Genomic DNA, 17,411 nt, shown 5'->3' with positions numbered 1-17,411 from the left:
TGACCTGAGGAATTTGAACTTCTCAAGAGAAAGGAATGCAGGTGAGTGTAGAAAAAACTTGCTCAGAAGTGGTTGGGCAGAGAGAACTGAAATCTTAATGGATAAGTGATGTTCCTTGTTCTCATGTTGCACCAGGTCTTTAGAAGTACAGAAGCTATGCTGCTGGGGAGATTAGGTTTGTAGCAAAAATCAGGAATGGGCTAAACTCTGCATCCTTCTATAAGAGAGGTGCAGACAGGGTGATCCCAAGCAGATGAGAGAGATGTCATAGTGAATGAAGTGGTGGATGTATTTCAGAATCAAGTTCTTACTCCTCTACTCAATATCCTACAAAGCTGCTCCTAAACTACCTTTATACTGTTTTCTCCAGCTCTTCCTGGCCCATGCTACTCTGGCCAAATGATACCACTCATTTTGCCTGTGTGCAGTTTTCACTTTCCTATTTCTGTTTCCTTGTTTCCCCTGTGCTGCTCTTTCTGCATTTAAAAAAAAATGGTATTATATACCTTGTAAGACTAGCCCAGGTGTATTCTGTTTCCTCCCAGACATAATATTCTTCCTTCATGTTATACGTCTTCCTCAATCAAAGACAACAGAATCCACTTTAAACTGAAATGAAAGACATCTAATAAATTATATGCAAAATCTCACATTTAAGGGAAGAAGCAGTACAATTTAGACCAATGATCAATTCTCAAAATACCATAGCACTTGCTTGGTAGGGGCACCACTGCCACTCTTTCTCCCGCCCCCCCCCCCGTATTTTTATTGCTTCTTTCACATGTTCTGCTTGTAAAATGATTATCTTCAACTTTACTTCTTTCTTTAAATAACTTCCAGTATATTATATAACAAAATAAGCTTTATTCAGGTATATCTGATTTTCCGAACATAAATCACATATTTGTGCATTAGAAGAAAGGGAAGGTGGAAATTAGTTTTTTCTTTCATTATAAAAGATTCAAAATGTGAAAGAACTTTCAAAAATATGTAAGACACAATTTAAAGATTTCAGTAATCCTAGAATGACAGATTTCCATTAAATCTGGGTTTTTCTTCCTTCTAGATTTGGACTCATTTGTATTTATTGTTCCTTAATTCAACAAGTATTTCTTATGAGTTATGGTGTACCACGTACTGTGGTGACTCTGAAAGTAATGCTCAAGTGGTTTGTAATCATAAAACACAGAAGTGTACAATACAAAGAGTGAACCCCTATGTAAACTATGCACTTCATAACAATGCATAATTGGTTCATCAATACTGACAAATATAGCACACAAATATAAGATGTAAATAACAAAAGAAAAAGACATAGGTTGTGGGTATGAATTTTTTCTGCTCAACTTTTCTGTGAACCTAAAATTGCTCTAAGCAATAAATTCTACTAATGAAAAAAGAAGTATGGAGTTAAATAATTGGAGAAAAGAGTAAAGTAATAATGAAACTATAGACAAAATAGTTATAGGATGGATGGGAGTGTGGGGAGCAACTCGGACTAGACTGTTACTGAAATTAAGACTTATTCTATGCATCTGCTCTCCCACAATATGGCGCTGGGAGAGGAGTAACAACTTCTACGCAGCTGCCTCTCGCCAACTTGAGTGATGACCTCCAGGAGCTGATCCTGCTCCTGATTGGAGGAGAGCAGCATACTCGGCATGTGGGTAGCAGAGTTGGGATTGGTGGAAGAGGACTATAAAGGAGGAGAGAGACAACATGCACCAGGAACATCTAAAGGGAACACCTGAGGAACATCTGAGCAGCCCCCGAGAGAGCCGGCCGGCGGTGTGCCGCTCCCCCGCAGAAGTGGGGAAAGTGGCAGGGGGAACCGCCCTTCCACGGAGGTGGAAGGGTCGGTAGCCAACCCGGGAAGGACCAGCAGCAAACCTGGGAAGGGCCAAGCAGACAAAAGAACAGTGTAGGGTCCTATGTTGTTCCTCCACGAAGAGGGGGAGCGACATAATGGTGCCGTGACTCGGATAGGAAACCTAGGAGGGAAGAAGCGGGAAGAAGCGGGAAAGTACCGGAGAGAGACTAGCAAAGAGCCTAGGGAAAAGCCGGACGGAAAAGGTCCCGGAAGAAGCTATCGAAAGCCTAGGCATAGACTCGGATACGGACTGTGGGAGAAAAGTTAGGAGAAAGCTAGGAGATTGAAAGCGAAAGTGAAACCTAGAAGAAACTTAGACTCGGATACGGACTGTGGGGAGAAGCCAGGAGAAATGAGAGGGGAATATTGTTGGAAGAAAAGTTAGGAAACATATCGGGTAGAGAAAAATATGTTAGGGAGGATGTAGCTGCGGGGGCAGGCTGAGGCGGAGACGTAAGCTAGCTTGGGATTCGTCAAGTCAGCCCGGGGAGCAAAAGGCGAAAAGCTAAAACCAGAGGCGGAGACACGTAAGCTAGGTTGGAATCCATCAGATTAGCCCGGGGAGCAAAAGACAGGAAGCCAAACCAAAGCGGAGATGTGAGCTAGGTTGAATTCGCCAGGTTAGCCCGGGGAACTTAGACTGAATACCGGTGGCGGAAACGTGAGCTAGGCTGTGTGATTCGCGGAAGCCGCCGCGCGCAGAGAGAGTGCGCGGGGCACAAGTGGGGAGAGCGCACGGGGCGCGAATAGATAGGGAACGTGGGGCTAGCGCAAAGGCCATGGTGCGGGCGCGAAGGGCGCAGAGACCACGGAGCGCGCGAAGCCGGGAAGCCGCGCAGAGCCGGGAAGCTGCCTCGGGGCAAGGCGTCGAGAAGCAGCCTCGGGGCAGGCGCCAGGAAGCCGCGGGGATAAGAGAAACAGAAATTTAGAAGTAAAATGACAGAAATAGGAATGCTGGCAGATAGAAGTAAAATAGGAGAGATAGGAATGCCCGGAGGTAGAGAAATAGAGAAAAATAAGGCCTCCCCACAACACAGCAATGAGAGAGCTTGGATTCGGTCTGCCTGATTAGTAAGACGATAAGCACCTGTGGGCGGCTGCAGGTCACCGAAGACAGGCACGTTATCAACACCAATAAGTCTCCCCACAAGACAGCAATGAGAGGGCTTGGATTCGGTTTGCCTGATTGATAGGGCTTGTAAGCACCTGCAGGCAGTTCTAGCAGAGCAGAGCATGCGCTGCAGGGCACCGAACACAGGCACGCATCAGCGCCTAAAAACCTCCTCACAACATGGTGAAGAGAGGACCCGGATTCGGTTTGCCTGATTGGTAGGGCTTGTAAGCACCTGTGGGTAACTCTAGCAAGCAGAGCAGAGTGTGTGCTGCGGGGCACCGAAGACAGGCGCGTATCAATGCCAAAAATAAAAAGAAAGGGGGAATTGTGGGGAGCAACTCGGAATAGACTGTTACTGAAATTAAGACTTATTCTATGCACCTGCTCTCCCACAATATGGCGCTGGGAGAGGAGTAACAACTTCTACGCAGCTGCCTCTCGCCAACTTGAGTGATGACCTCCAGGAGCTGATCCTGCTCCTGATTGGAGGAGAGCAGCGTACTCGGCGTGTGGGTAGCAGGGTTGGGATTGGTGGAAGAGGACTATAAAGGAGGAGAGAGACAACATGCACCAGGAACATCTAAAGGGAACACCTGAGGAACATCTGAGCAGCCCCCAAGAGAGCCGGCTGGCGGTGTGCCACTCCCCCGCGGAAGTGGGGAAAGTGGCGGGGGGAACCGCCCTTCCACGGTGGTGGAAGGGTCGGTAGCCAACCCGGGAAGGACCAGCAGCAAACCCGGGAAGGGCCAAGCAGACAAAAGAACAGCACAGGGTCCTGTGTCGTTCCTCCACGAAGAGGGGTGCGACATGGGAGGGATTAAATCAGACTGGGGGAGGTTATGGAAGAACACAGAAGGATTTCTAGTAGAAGCAAGACTTGGGTTGTTACCTGTAAATGGGAGGGAATAATTGCTGTGTGCAAAGGGAGAGTTGTGAATCTGCTTGACACAGGAAGGAAACAAATTATTCACCATGGCTGGTGTGAGAAGAGTCAAAATGGAGCTACAGAAGGTCAACTAGAGAAACTTGATGGGGTCCAGGCCACAAGGACATTGTGTGTGCAGCGGCAGTGGTGTGGAAGTTATCACCTCTACAACAGAGGGCACGCTGTGCGTTATGGGACAATGTTGTATCCTCAGAGACCAGCACAGCAGCAAGCACAAATCGTTAATGATTTTCAAACTTCATGACTCCTCTCAATCACCAAATCATGACTGAGATTATGCTCACGGAAATTTTTTCACTTTTCTCTCATTTTTAAAAAAACATATTGATTTATTTTTATAAGTATGGGCTCACAGATGCTTATGTTATTCAATGAGTTATAACCTATAATTAAAATGAGTTATTTGGATGTTTGAGTTGTCTGAGACCTGACAAATAGTAGCCTCTCCAAGCTGGCACTTGTGTCCCTTGACATGTCTCCATCATTCTTTTAGGACTTCCTCACTATTTGGCAGAACAAAATGTTCTGGATTAAGAAAGCTAAAGAATCATAACAATGGAATACAAAATGGATCCTGACCTAGTTCCTGGAAAAGAAACAAATATTTTTTCTATAAAAGACATTACTGGAACAATTGGCTGAAGTTGACTAAGGTCTATAGATTAGACGAGAATATTGTATCCATGTTAATTTCCTGATTGTTAAGAGCATTTTCTTATTTTGAGAAGCCCACACTGATATGCTTATGGATATATGGGTATGTTTAGTAACTCTATAACTTCTTAAATTAATTTTAGGAAAAATAACAATGTAGAAATACATGTGTGTGTATTTGTGAATTCATATAACATTTATGAGGGTACTCCAACAAGCTTATGGAAAATGAAATTAAAAATAAATTTGGGGGCTGGCGCCATGGCATAGAGGGTAAAGCTGCCACCTGTAGTGCTGGCATCCCATACTGACACCAGTTCAAGTCCCAGCTGCTTCACTTCAAATCTAGCTCTCTGCTATGGCCTAGGAAAGCAATGGAAGATAGCCCAAGTCCTTGGGTCCCTGTACCCACATGGGAATCTAGGAAGAAGCTCCTGGCTCCTGGCTTTGGATCGGTACAGCTCTAGCATTGTGGCCATCTGGAGAGTGAACCAGCAAATAGAAGTCCTCTCTCTCTCTCTGCCTGTCTGTAACTCTGCTTTTCAAATAAATAAATAAATTTTTAAACAATAAATAAATTTGTTTTGGCACAAAAATTTTTATAATCCATGTATATGGGAACTTCCAAAAGGTCATGACAATGCATATTGTTAAAAATTATTTTTTGTATCAAAATAAATATTTTTAGTTTCATTTCATAAATTTTTGAAAGTATCCTCATATTAAATATAATATAAATGTAAATTTTCTCTCTCATGTTAAAATGTTAGAATTGGGAAGTCTGGCATAAACATATATGAACAGTCTTCATATAGTTTTTGTTATTTTTGTATCATTCTGAACTGTTCTAAAATACAAAGTTTAAGAAAATAATCAAAGAATTACCTTGGCTATTCTACAAAGACTAAGTTGTTGAAACATAAAAGTGGAGCAAAGAATCTAAGAATAGAAGCTGCCTCAGGTCTAGGGAGAAATGACTACGCTGCGTCCAGATGTAAATAGATTCAGAACTCGGCAGAGACAGAACTGACTTGGCTGGGGATCACGCACAAGGATGGGAAAAGGGAAGGCTACAGTGGGCTGCCTACTTGTGCAGCACCAGACTCTTGATGGATGGAAGCATCGTTTACAGATACGGGGGAGACATGGAGAAGGAAATTTGTAGACAAGAGGACATCATGGGAATTTATTTGGACATACTAAATTTAAGATGGGAACTTGTCATTCAGGCAGATACATGTGACATACATGATCAACCCAGGAGAGAAATTTATGCTGGAAAAACCCCTATGTTTGTGTCAGAGTAAAGATAACAGCTAAAACCACAGAATCAAATGAAATTACCTAAATACAAATGCAAAGAAAGACAACAAAATCTGAACCTTAAGGAACTATAACGTTTCAGAATGGACAGATAGGACCATAAATAAATAAAATAAAAATACAAATAAATACAATAAAAATACAAATTCAAGACCCTTTGTTCAAAAACTTTTAAGAATTTCAAGATGGCAACAGCAGAGCATTAATCCAAGAGTGAGGCTCTGCCAAGAAGAGGGGGCCCTATGTAACTGCCTGGGTTTCACACTCAAGAACCCAGTACTGTGGTTAGAGCAGGAGGGTCCAGTAACGCAGTTTGGAAAGGACATTCAAACAGTTAAGCCTCTAAGACAGCTGATCTCACAAAAGCCAGATTAGCAGAACTTCCAAGAAGAATATGTTTAGATAGGTTCAGATGAAGTTAGAGAAGTATCTGTGAATTTGTCAAGATGCTTATTTGACAAACTGTTTAAGAAAAATTTGGACAGGGAGTCAGAGAGTAAAGTAGGGTTACAGAAGCAGAAAGAGCAAAAGGTAAACAAATTTTGTTCTGAAAAGGAACACAGAGTTTATCTGGTAGATGGAGGAAAAATTGGATTTTTATTTTTAGATGAGGTGGTTATAATTCAGTGAATAGGGAAAGAGTGATGGTGCAAGAGCCTGTAACTTCCCAGCCCTGCTGGATATCTTGACACAGGTGTTTGCTTGGTACAGGCATGGATGAGTATGGGGGGCGGGGATTCTCCATGTGGCTATTGTGTTCTACATAGACTCTAAGTAGAGGCACTGTCATTTGTTCGAGATTATCTTTTTGAATGATGTTTGTATAGGGAACAGACTTAGACGGTACAAAGAAAATGTCTCCTCCTAGAGTAGATGTCTGGCATACTTAGTGTTTAGTTTCATAAGGATAATGTCTTTATTATAATGGACATGCAAAATGTTCCATACACAAGTTTCAGTTCCATTAAGATTAAGGCTCCTCTCCTAGAATGCAGCCCATTCAGTACACAGGTGGCATCTGGTTCCCTTCATGACACACTAAAGGTAAGGGAGCCAGAGGAAAAATATTGTTACACCAAATTGCTGCAGATTCAGGAGACCTGTCTTCTGCCAACATCCATGAAATTGTTACAGCCTAATTTGGAACTTTACAAGCAGAGTGAAGACAGACACTCCAATGTTCTTGACAATGAACTCCAAAGAGGGAACAAGAAGTCAGATGTTGAAGATATTTTAAGAGAATGAGATCAGGGGGAGCATCTGTGGTACAATGGATTAAGCCACGGCTTGCATCTCATATGGGAGTACCTGGATTTCTATCCAGCCTCTTTACTTCCAATCCAGCTTTTTGCTAATGAACCTGGGAGGCAGCTAATTATGGCCTAAGTGCTTGGGTTCCTGCCACCCACCTGGAGTACCAGATTGGCGTTCTTAGCTCCTGGCTTCAGCCCACTCCAGCCCTGGCTGTTACCACCTTTTGGGGAGTGAACCAATGGATGAAAGATTTCTCTCTCTCTCTCTCTCTCTCTGTGTGTGTGTGTGTGTGTGTGTGTGTGTTGGAGAACTTTATTCATTGGAAGGATCATTTTGGTATATCTTTGAGCAGAGATGCTAGATTATGACACCAAGGCACAGAGTGTAGAATGTTTGAAATTTCAGAGAATGCAGATTACAGGAGGTGAGAGGCTCAAGGGTATTTTGATTGTGCAGTGATTGGCTGAGGTGGGATGGAAAAAGACTTAGGATGATCTCACATGCTCATATCTCTCATATGAGTCATATGCTAGGGCCATAGATTTTGTAGTGGTCAGGGTGCTGTATGATTATTCTCTCTCCAATGATTCTCAGGCTTAGCTGCCTGCCCCACATGAGGGCAGGGGCACAAGTACTTAAGCCATCTTCCACTGAATTCCCAGGCACATTAGTATGGAGCTGGATCAAAAGTGGAGGAGCAGGATTGGAATTGGCACCCATATGGGATGCCAGAGCTGCTGGAGGTGGTTTAAGCAGCTATACCACATCACCAGCCTCAATTATGTTTTTAAGCTATTTGATTGCATTTTAAAATGAGTACATAATGATTATTAATAAAATTGAAAATGAGTTTGTTTAGAATTCATTTATATTTCTTTTAAAATTGTGTTCATTTCTTAAGCCTATATTTTCTCTTAATGTTGGAATTCTCTGTATAGGCTAGGATAACTATTTGTCATGTATGTTGTGATTTTTTTCTCAATTTATTGTTTCACTTTTTTACATTGCTTTGGATGTTGAAGTTTTACATTTTGTGTGTATTAGTAGAAATATCTGTCAAAGCTCTTTTTAAATGTTTTCTTTTTATTTATAAAAGATTTTCTTCCACAAAAATTAGACATACAGTTTCCTTTTTAAAAAATCAAGCATCAGTTTTATTGTCACATTTCTAATTTATTGGAATTAATATTTTTGTGTAATGAAGGGACTGAATTCTATCTTCACAGTTAATTTATTTTTGAAGCAGGTTTTTTTTTTTTTTTTTTTGACAGGCAGAGTGGACAGTGAGAGAGAGACAGAGATAAAGGTCTTCCTTTTACCGCTGGTTCACCCTCCAATGGCCGCTGCGCTGATCCGAAGCTGGGAGCCAGGTGCTTCTCCTGGTCTCCCACGTGGGTGCAGGGCCCAAGCACTTGGGCCATCCTCCACTGCACTCCTGGGCCATAGCAGAGAGCTTACCTGGAAGAGGAGCAACCGGGAAAGAATCTGGCACCCTGACCAGGACTAGAACCCAGTGTGCCGGTGCTGAAGGCGGAGGATTAGCCTATTGAGCTGCAGTGCCGGCTTGAAGCAATTTTTAAAATCCTGTTTCTTCATTTTTAGTACAAGATATCTTCAAAATGTTCACAGATAATGTATATTGTGAAAAAATTACACATGGATTTAAAAATGTTTTGCATTAAAAATTAATTTATCTTTTAAATCCATTTATCTGCTAACTTTTTAAAGTACTCATATAACAATTTTATGTCTATACTGATTCTCAAACCTATCCTCTTATTATAAATTATTATTATTATCCTCTTAAACTTCTATAAAATTTATACCATAATATGGTTCTTGGTTTTATATTATGTAGTTTGTTTTGCAGCTTATTCTTGATGCAATACGATATATTCTTATATCTCTGAAATACATCTGACGTCATAATGTAGAAGTTTTGCAATGATTATAGCTTTTCATAATTTACTTTTAAACTTACTGAATTTTTAAGATATATTATTTCTAAGTGCAAATAAATCTACTAGTTATTTTGGCTGTAATTGCATCAAAAGCTGATTACCTACACACACATCTTCCATCTGCTGCTTGACTCCCCAAATGCTCACAATAGCTACAGCTGGGAGAATCCAGGGACTTCATCCAGGTCTCCCACCTGGGTAAGTACTTGGGGAATCATCAACTCATCGTCACAGGGTGTTCATTCCTAAGAAGTTTGTGGGAAGCAAAATACTTGGGTCTCAAACTGGTACTCCAATATGGCATGCTGGTATCACAAAAGGTGGCTTAACCTACAGTGCCACAAAGCCTGCCTCTGAAAATTTCTGAAACGTAGTCTGTACATTTCAGATTACTTTTGAGTTTTGATACTTCATATATTTATTGTGAATTACTTTTTCTGCTGTATATTTTCCATTAAACATAATTTTTAGTATATTAAAGTACTGATTTTATATATTTTAAGAACTATAAGTGGGGCTGGCGCTGTGGTGTAATAGGCTAAGCCTCTGCCTGCAGTGCCTGAATCCCATGTGTCCTCTGGTTTGTGTCCAGGCTGTTCCTCTTCCGATCCAGCTCTCAGGTATGGCCTGGGAAAGCAGTGGCCCAAGTGCGTGGGCCCTACATACATGTGAGAGACCCAAAAGAAGCTCCTGGTTCCTGGCTTCAGATGGGCCCAGCTCCAGCTGCTCTGGCCATTTGGGGAGTAAACCAGCAAATGGAAGATGTTTCTGTCTCTCGCTCTGTCTTTAACTCTACCTCTCATATAAATAAATAAAATCTTAAAAACAAAAAGAAATGCAAGCATCTTATTTCAACTAATAAATAAATTTTAAAATAACCTTTTTAACCCCCCAAAGGTAATGAGACAAATGGCTGTTTATTTGTAAAAGAATGTTTTCATCCTTAGTTTCTCCTTACAACAAAAATAAGCTCTAGCTGGATCAAAAATTGAAACATGTAAATGAATGTATAAGTAGTTGAAAACACATGAGGTCAAATTTATATAATTATATTTGAGTAATGTATCTCAAAGTATGACAGTAAACATCAACTCTGTAATTGAGAAGAATGATTATTTTGATTGTATATGTCTGTCTAACTTCTATAACTATCTATTGAATAAAAGAAATTCAAGGACAAGTCATGGCCATAAAATAGTATGAATCCTGTCATTTTCAGCAAAATGGATGTTATTGGAAAACATCATGTTGAGTGAAATACACCAGTCAGGGAAAGGGAAATACCACGCATTCTTCTTTATATGTGGAAGACAAAAATAAAACAAAACCAAAAAACCAACGAAAAAAAAAACAAACTCAATCTGAACACAGAATGGTGACTACTACAAGAACATGGGATAGGTGATGATGGTGGTGGTGGTGTGGGTAGGGAAACAGAGGAAGTTTGGATAATGGGGAATCAGAATTAGGTTGAAGGAATAATTTCCTAGATTAATACAATAGGGCCATTGTAGTTTATAATAACTTAGTATACATTTTGTGAACATACAGAAGAAATATGCTCTAAGTCTCCAATCATAAAATAAAATTAAAAAGAAGAGGAAATGTTGATTACCATGCTTTGATCAGTACACATTGTATATATGTATTGAAATGTCACAGTGCAGCCCCAAATTATGGATAATTTGTTGCTAGTGAATTTTTTAAAAGGTGAAATAAAGCAATAAAATACTGCTTTATTGCATGTAAAGGTCTTGCGCATCTACATTGATTAAAGCTTTCAAATATCCATCAGGAGAGGCCACTGGAGGCAATCTCCCGTGGATACTGAGGGACAAAAGTATAGACAGTGAGCAGCTACTGTTGGTACCAGCTCGGAAAATTGAGTGCAGCTCTCCAGACCCAACTTTATTCTCACTTATAAATGAATATCTTCTGATTCAAAATAAATTACTTAAAAAAGACAAATCCCAAACTGAGAGAAATGTTTGTAGTGCACATGACAAAAATCCAATTTATGTAACATAGAAATCAATAGAATTCAGTAAGAAAAGTAACATCTCCAACAATAAGTAAGAAAAGAAATGAATAAGCCATTCACAGAAAAGGGGATGGGAAAAGCTTATAAAATAAGAAAAGATGATCAATATATTTAATCATAAAAATATGTTGTTTCTTCAATGAGAAACTATTTTTCTCCTTTTAAATAGGAACAAATTAATAATACACTCAACAAAGGTATAGGTAAGCAGACACATTTATGGGTTGTTACTCAGAGTATGAATTAATAGACTTCATTGGAAAGAGATTTGGCATTGTCTAATAGAATTTTATTGCTCAAGTACCTTAATGGAAACATTTTAGAAACCATATAACTGTCTTTTATGATTGATTAGATGGAATGTTATGCATACGTTTAACATATGCATATGCATATTATGCATATGAAATAAGTTGATTTTAACCTATCTATTTCCAAGATAAATTAGTAAAGAAAAACTGATGAAGAATAAAGTCCATAATATGCTAACTATGGAAGATATTTATGTATGTTTGCATGTATTATGTATCTATCAACTATCCTTATATGTGTCAAAATTTTATCTAAAAAAACAAAAACATAATGACCAGGGTTAACTCTATGGTGGGGGACAGGGAATTGTGGAAAGGAGAGTACTTTTAATACATCCCATTTGGCATTTTAATTTTTTTAAACTTTTAGTACATATTTTACCTATGCAAAATTAAACACATTTGATTTTTTAAAATAAGACCAAACTTAGTTACCATATGAAATTATGCTTTTGTCACAATTATTTCCTTTGGATTTTCTAAGTAGACATTAAAATCATGTGTAAATGACCCTTTGTACCTTTATATACAATAGTGTCATATTTCTTTAAAATACTTCTGAAATCTATTATATATTAAATGTTATATAAAAAGAAAAGTACTTAGATAATTACTGTTGCAAATGATACAATTTAAAAACCTAACTCAAGATACACACACATACACACACACAGTCACACAAAGAATATTCAAAATATTTGTTGAAAAATGGAATTAAGGGGCCAGCTCTGTGGCACAGCAGATTAAAGCCTCTCGACCTGCAGCTCCAGCATCCCTTATGGGTTCCAGTTCTAGTCCCGGCTGCTCCTCTTCCAATCTAGCTCTCTGGTATGGCCTGGGAAAGCAGCAAAGGATGGCCCAAGTCCTTGGGCTCCTGCACCCAGGTGAGAAACCTGGAATAAACTCTTGACTCCCGGCACTGGATCAGCCAGCTCTGGCCTTTATGGTCATTTGGGGAGTCAACCAGTGGATGGAAGACTTCTCTCTCTATTTCTCCCTGTAACTCTTTCAAATAAATAAAATAAATCTGTGGGGAGCAGCTCGGACTAGACTGTTACTGGAATTAAGACTTATTCTATGCACCTGCTCTCCCACAATATGGCACTGGGAGAGAAGAAAACAACTTCTACACAGCTGCCTCCAGTTCAACCAATATACTGTAGGACTTGCTCCTGATTGGAGGAGAGCAGCGTACTCGGCGTGTGGGCAGCCGAGTTGGGATTGGCAGAGGAGGACTATAAAGGAGGAGAGAGACGGCATGCACCAGGAACATCTAAGGGGAACATCTGAGGGAACACCTGTGCAGCCCCCGAGAGAGCCGGCCGGCGGAGTGCCGCTCCCCTGCGGAAGTGGGGAAAGCGGCCAGGGGGAACCGCCCTTCCACGGAGGTGGAAGGGATAGTAGCCAACCCGGGAAGAACCAGCAGCAAACCCGGGGAGGGCCGAGCAGACGAAAGAACAGCGCAGGGTCCTGTGTCGTTCCTCCACGAAGAGGGGGAGCGACATAAATCCTTCCAAAAAAAAAAAAAAAAAGAAAAGAAAAATAGAATTAAAAGATGTTTATTTTGATTCAGAAAACTTTTGTAATCCATGCATAGTTTTTTTCAAAATAGCATTTTCCATGAACTTTAAAATGCTTCACTATTGAAATCCAGTTTTGTAGTTTTGTCTATTTGTATGAAAGAGCCATTTTTTAAAATCTTCAGGGGGTGTCATTTGATTCTAAAACTATTGAACTAGTTTTGAGATGCTCGATTTTATGAGATTTTAGCCACTGTTGAAATCACATCAATGATTTCATGATTTTCATTAATTTATTTATTACATTAATAAATTTTCTAAATGTAAATCAACATTAATTTATTTTTACTTATTTTCACTAAATTGTGGAGTGGAACAACCTAATGTCCTGTTTTAATTTTAGAGTGTTTCAATTTTCAGATCCTGATTTAATTTTATCCATTTATGAAAATGCCTGGTGGAAAGAAATTTTTAAAATTAAAAATTTTCTATTATTCACAAAATGGGTGAAAATTAACAACTAATTTCATTTAGTCTTATCTCTTAAATATTCTGTGAATTTAAGGCCATGATTTTATACCGAATATTGCTGTGGCCAAAATTCATACTATTTTTTATAAAGTGTTAGAAGGATATTCTAAAGGATCTTTGGTAAATACTATGGATAGTATTTTTATTTTTTTTTAAATTATTTAAGAGGCACAATGACAGAAAGAGAGAACATTATGTGTTTCCATATCCTGGTTCACTCTCCAAATGCTTCTAGTGGCTGGGGCTGGGCCAGGCTGAACTTAAGACCAGGCATTCAATCAAGGTCTCCCATACGTGTGACAGAGCTTCAAGTGCTTGAAACACGGCTTGCTGCCTCACAGGATCTGCATTAGCAGGAAGCTGGAAACTCAAAGCTAGGTATTCTGATGTGAGGCACAGGCATCTTAATAAACCAAAAGTCTGTCTCTGAAATAGTATTATAAATGTTTTAATATTTTTTATTCAACCATTTATGATATATCTCAAATTTTATGTTTTGTGATAGCCCATGTATACATTTTTCTTTTGAAATTAAAAGTACAACCTGTTGTAATTTTTGTAAATATCACATTTTTGTTAGAAAATACAGTGTTTTTGTGGCCAAAGTTAAATATTAAATTAAACCAATCATATCAATTACAGTATTCATAGTTTTATGGTTCATGGATCAATAGTAATTTGTAGACTTAATCTAAGGCCTGAAATAGAATATAAAATTTAATATTGTTGTATCATAAAAAGTTCCTCATGTTTTCAAACAACTGCTGCTACATGTGAGCATAGTACTGTGCATTTCAAAGGGTTGGTTTCCTTTAATGGTGAAAAAAGGCTTAGGACATACAACCAGTTCGACAACAGTGATATCCTAGACATAAATTGCAAACTTTAAATGGCCATTTCTCATGAAAACAAACCAGACAAAATTCCTAGGAGAAATGAGAAATACCAAATCTTAGGAAAAAAAAATATGACAAACCTGCAATATTTTGTTATACTAGATATCAATGAAAGCATCAAACACTAAAGAAGGTCATGCCAAAAGGGCACAAGAGCCAACTTGGAGAGATTCCCCTGAGTCAAATAAGAGATATTTTGATATTAACAAGGTAAATAAGGCAATGCACTAAAAACATCAAATATGTTTAAATCTTCAGGTTCTAGATATACACCAAAACATGCATTCATACTTGTAAATCTTGGAGGAGGTTAGAAAATCAAGTATAATAGGCCTTCCATAGCTGTTAATTCCATATCTGTGGGTTCAGCTAACTGCCAATACATCTGTATTGATCATGTGTAGATCTTTTTCTTATCATTATTCCCTACACAATAGAATATAACAACTATTTACATAGCATTTACATTGTATTCCTTCTTACCAGTAACCCTGAGACAACTTAAGTATTTGGTAGGATCGCAATAGGATATTTGCAAACACTACACTATGTTATATAAAGAACTTGAGCATCTGTAGGTTTTGGTACATCTCTTCCCTCTCTTATTCCCACTCTTATATTTAACAGGGATCACTTTTTATTTAAGTTTCAACACTTAAGAATAACTGTGTATTAATTACAGAATTTAACCAATAGTATTAAGTAGAACAAACAAAAAATACTAAAAGGGATAAAGTATTAAGTTGTTCATCAACAGTCAGGGCAAGGGCTGATCAAGTCACCATTTCTCATAGTGTCCATTTCACTTTAACAGGTTTCCTTTTTGGTGCTCAGTTAGTTGTTGTCACCGATCAGGGAGAACATATGATATTTGTCTCCTTGGGACTGGCTTATTCCACTCAGCATAATGTTCTGCATGTGAGGTTCAAGTTCCAGTTCTTCCACTAATAAACCTGGGAAAAGCAGAGGGGAATGACCCACATACTTGGACCCCTACCACCCACATGAGAGACCCAGATGGAGTTCCAGTCACTTGGCTTCAACCTAGCCCAGCTCCAGGTATCATGGCCAATCGGGGAGTGAAAAACTGGGTGGAATATTGATGAAATGTCTGAAAAGGAATTCTAAAGAATGATCATAAGATTACACAAAAGCAATGAGAAGCAAATTCAAGACTTAAAGAAATCCATACACGACATGGACAAAAATTTTCCCATGAAATAGAGATTTTGATGAGAAATCAAACTGAAATACTAAAAGAATTTAAAATGTCAAATAAAAAACACAGTGGAAAGCCTTAACAACAGATTTGGTGAGGCAGAAGAAATTATATCCAAGTTAGAATACAGATCTTTGGAAATATCTCCAACAGATGAAGAAAAAATCAGAAACACTTAAAACAGTATTTATGGAATACTACTAAATGACTTAACATATGGGTCATAGAAGTTCCTTAAGGTGTGGAGAGAGAGAATGGATTAAAAGGCTTATTCAGTAAAATTATACCTGAAAATTTCCCAAATTTGGAGACACAAAGGTATATCCAAGTACAGGAAGCACATAGAACTCCTAATAGACATGACTAGAAAAGATCTTCCCCACAACACATTAAACTCAAGCTCTAAAAAGGATACAAAAATATTCCAAAATGTGCAGGAAAAAAGTGACAGATTACTTTCAGAGGATCTCCAATGAGATTGACTGCTGATCAGAAACCTTACAGGCTAGGAGAGAGTGGACAATGTTCAAGTCTTAAAAGAAAGAAAATCTGTCAACCCAGAAAACTGTACCCTGTAAAGCTCTCATTTATAAATGAAGATGAAATAAAGATCTTCCCCAACAAACAGAAATTGAAAGATTTTGTCACAACTTGTCCAGTCTTATAAATCATGCTTAATGATTTGCTCCATACAGAAATGCAGAAAGATTCTCATCATTATAAAAGAACGTGAAGGCAGAAAAACCTGACTCTGGGCAGGGCGAATTAACAGGAGATTAGGACCTAGTAAATTGGTGGTGCTACTGAACTGAGACTGTGAAAAAAGAGACGGTGGGGGAGAGAACTCATGGAATTCATGTGAGTACTCTCCAGAGACGCTACAATTCCGTAACTTTGGCAACCCAGTGGGAGACTGAAGGAGAATTTGAGCCCACTCTGAGGGCAGTACAGATTCCCTGTGTGGTCCTTGGGAAAGAGCTTCTGATCTCTGGCTCCTGTGGGTATATCATTTGCCTGCTAACTACCTCCAACTTCCTTCAGCTGTGCGGAATTACTTCCCTTTTGAATCAAAAAAAGAAAGAGAGAGAGCGAGAGATCTACCACACCTAACCTGGGAGTGTCACCTTTGGCACACCAAACAGAGCTCTCAGGTCACACCCATCTCAAGCCTCTAAGGCTCCATCAAAAACAGACAGTCCACTTAATCTAGAGTCATAGTATAACAAGAAAAAGCACCACAGTGAAGAAACCAAATATCTCCAATATGCCAAATAACAAACGCAAAAACCGAGGTAATAAAAACAAGGAAGTCACCATGACGCCCCCAAATGAAAAAGACACCCCAATTCAAGATTATGAAGATGATGAGATAGAAGAAATGCAAGAAGCAGATCTCAAAAAATTGATAAGAACATTAAGAAGTTCTCAAAAACAAATTCTTGAACTACAGAAATCCTTAATGGACAAGATAGAACATCTCTCTCGTGAAAATGAAATATTAAGGAGGAATCAAAATGAAATGAAACAACTAGTACAACAGGAAACTGTTGTTTCATAATGAAGTGAAGAATTCAATAGATCAAATGAAAAACACAATAGAGAGCCTTACAAACAGAATGGGTGAAGCAGAAGAGAGAATATCGGACTTAGAAGACAGAGAACAGGAAAGGATACAGTCAGACCAAAGAAAAGAAGAGGAAATTAGAAATCTAAAACATATTGTCAGGAATCTTCAGGATACTATTAAAAACCCCAACATTCGGGTTCTAGG

The sequence above is a fragment of the Oryctolagus cuniculus genome, chromosome 6 (genome assembly GCF_964237555.1).
Source record: "Oryctolagus cuniculus chromosome 6, mOryCun1.1, whole genome shotgun sequence".
In the NCBI taxonomy this organism is placed as follows: domain Eukaryota; kingdom Metazoa; phylum Chordata; class Mammalia; order Lagomorpha; family Leporidae; genus Oryctolagus; species Oryctolagus cuniculus.
This window is presented reverse-complemented; position numbering follows the sequence as displayed.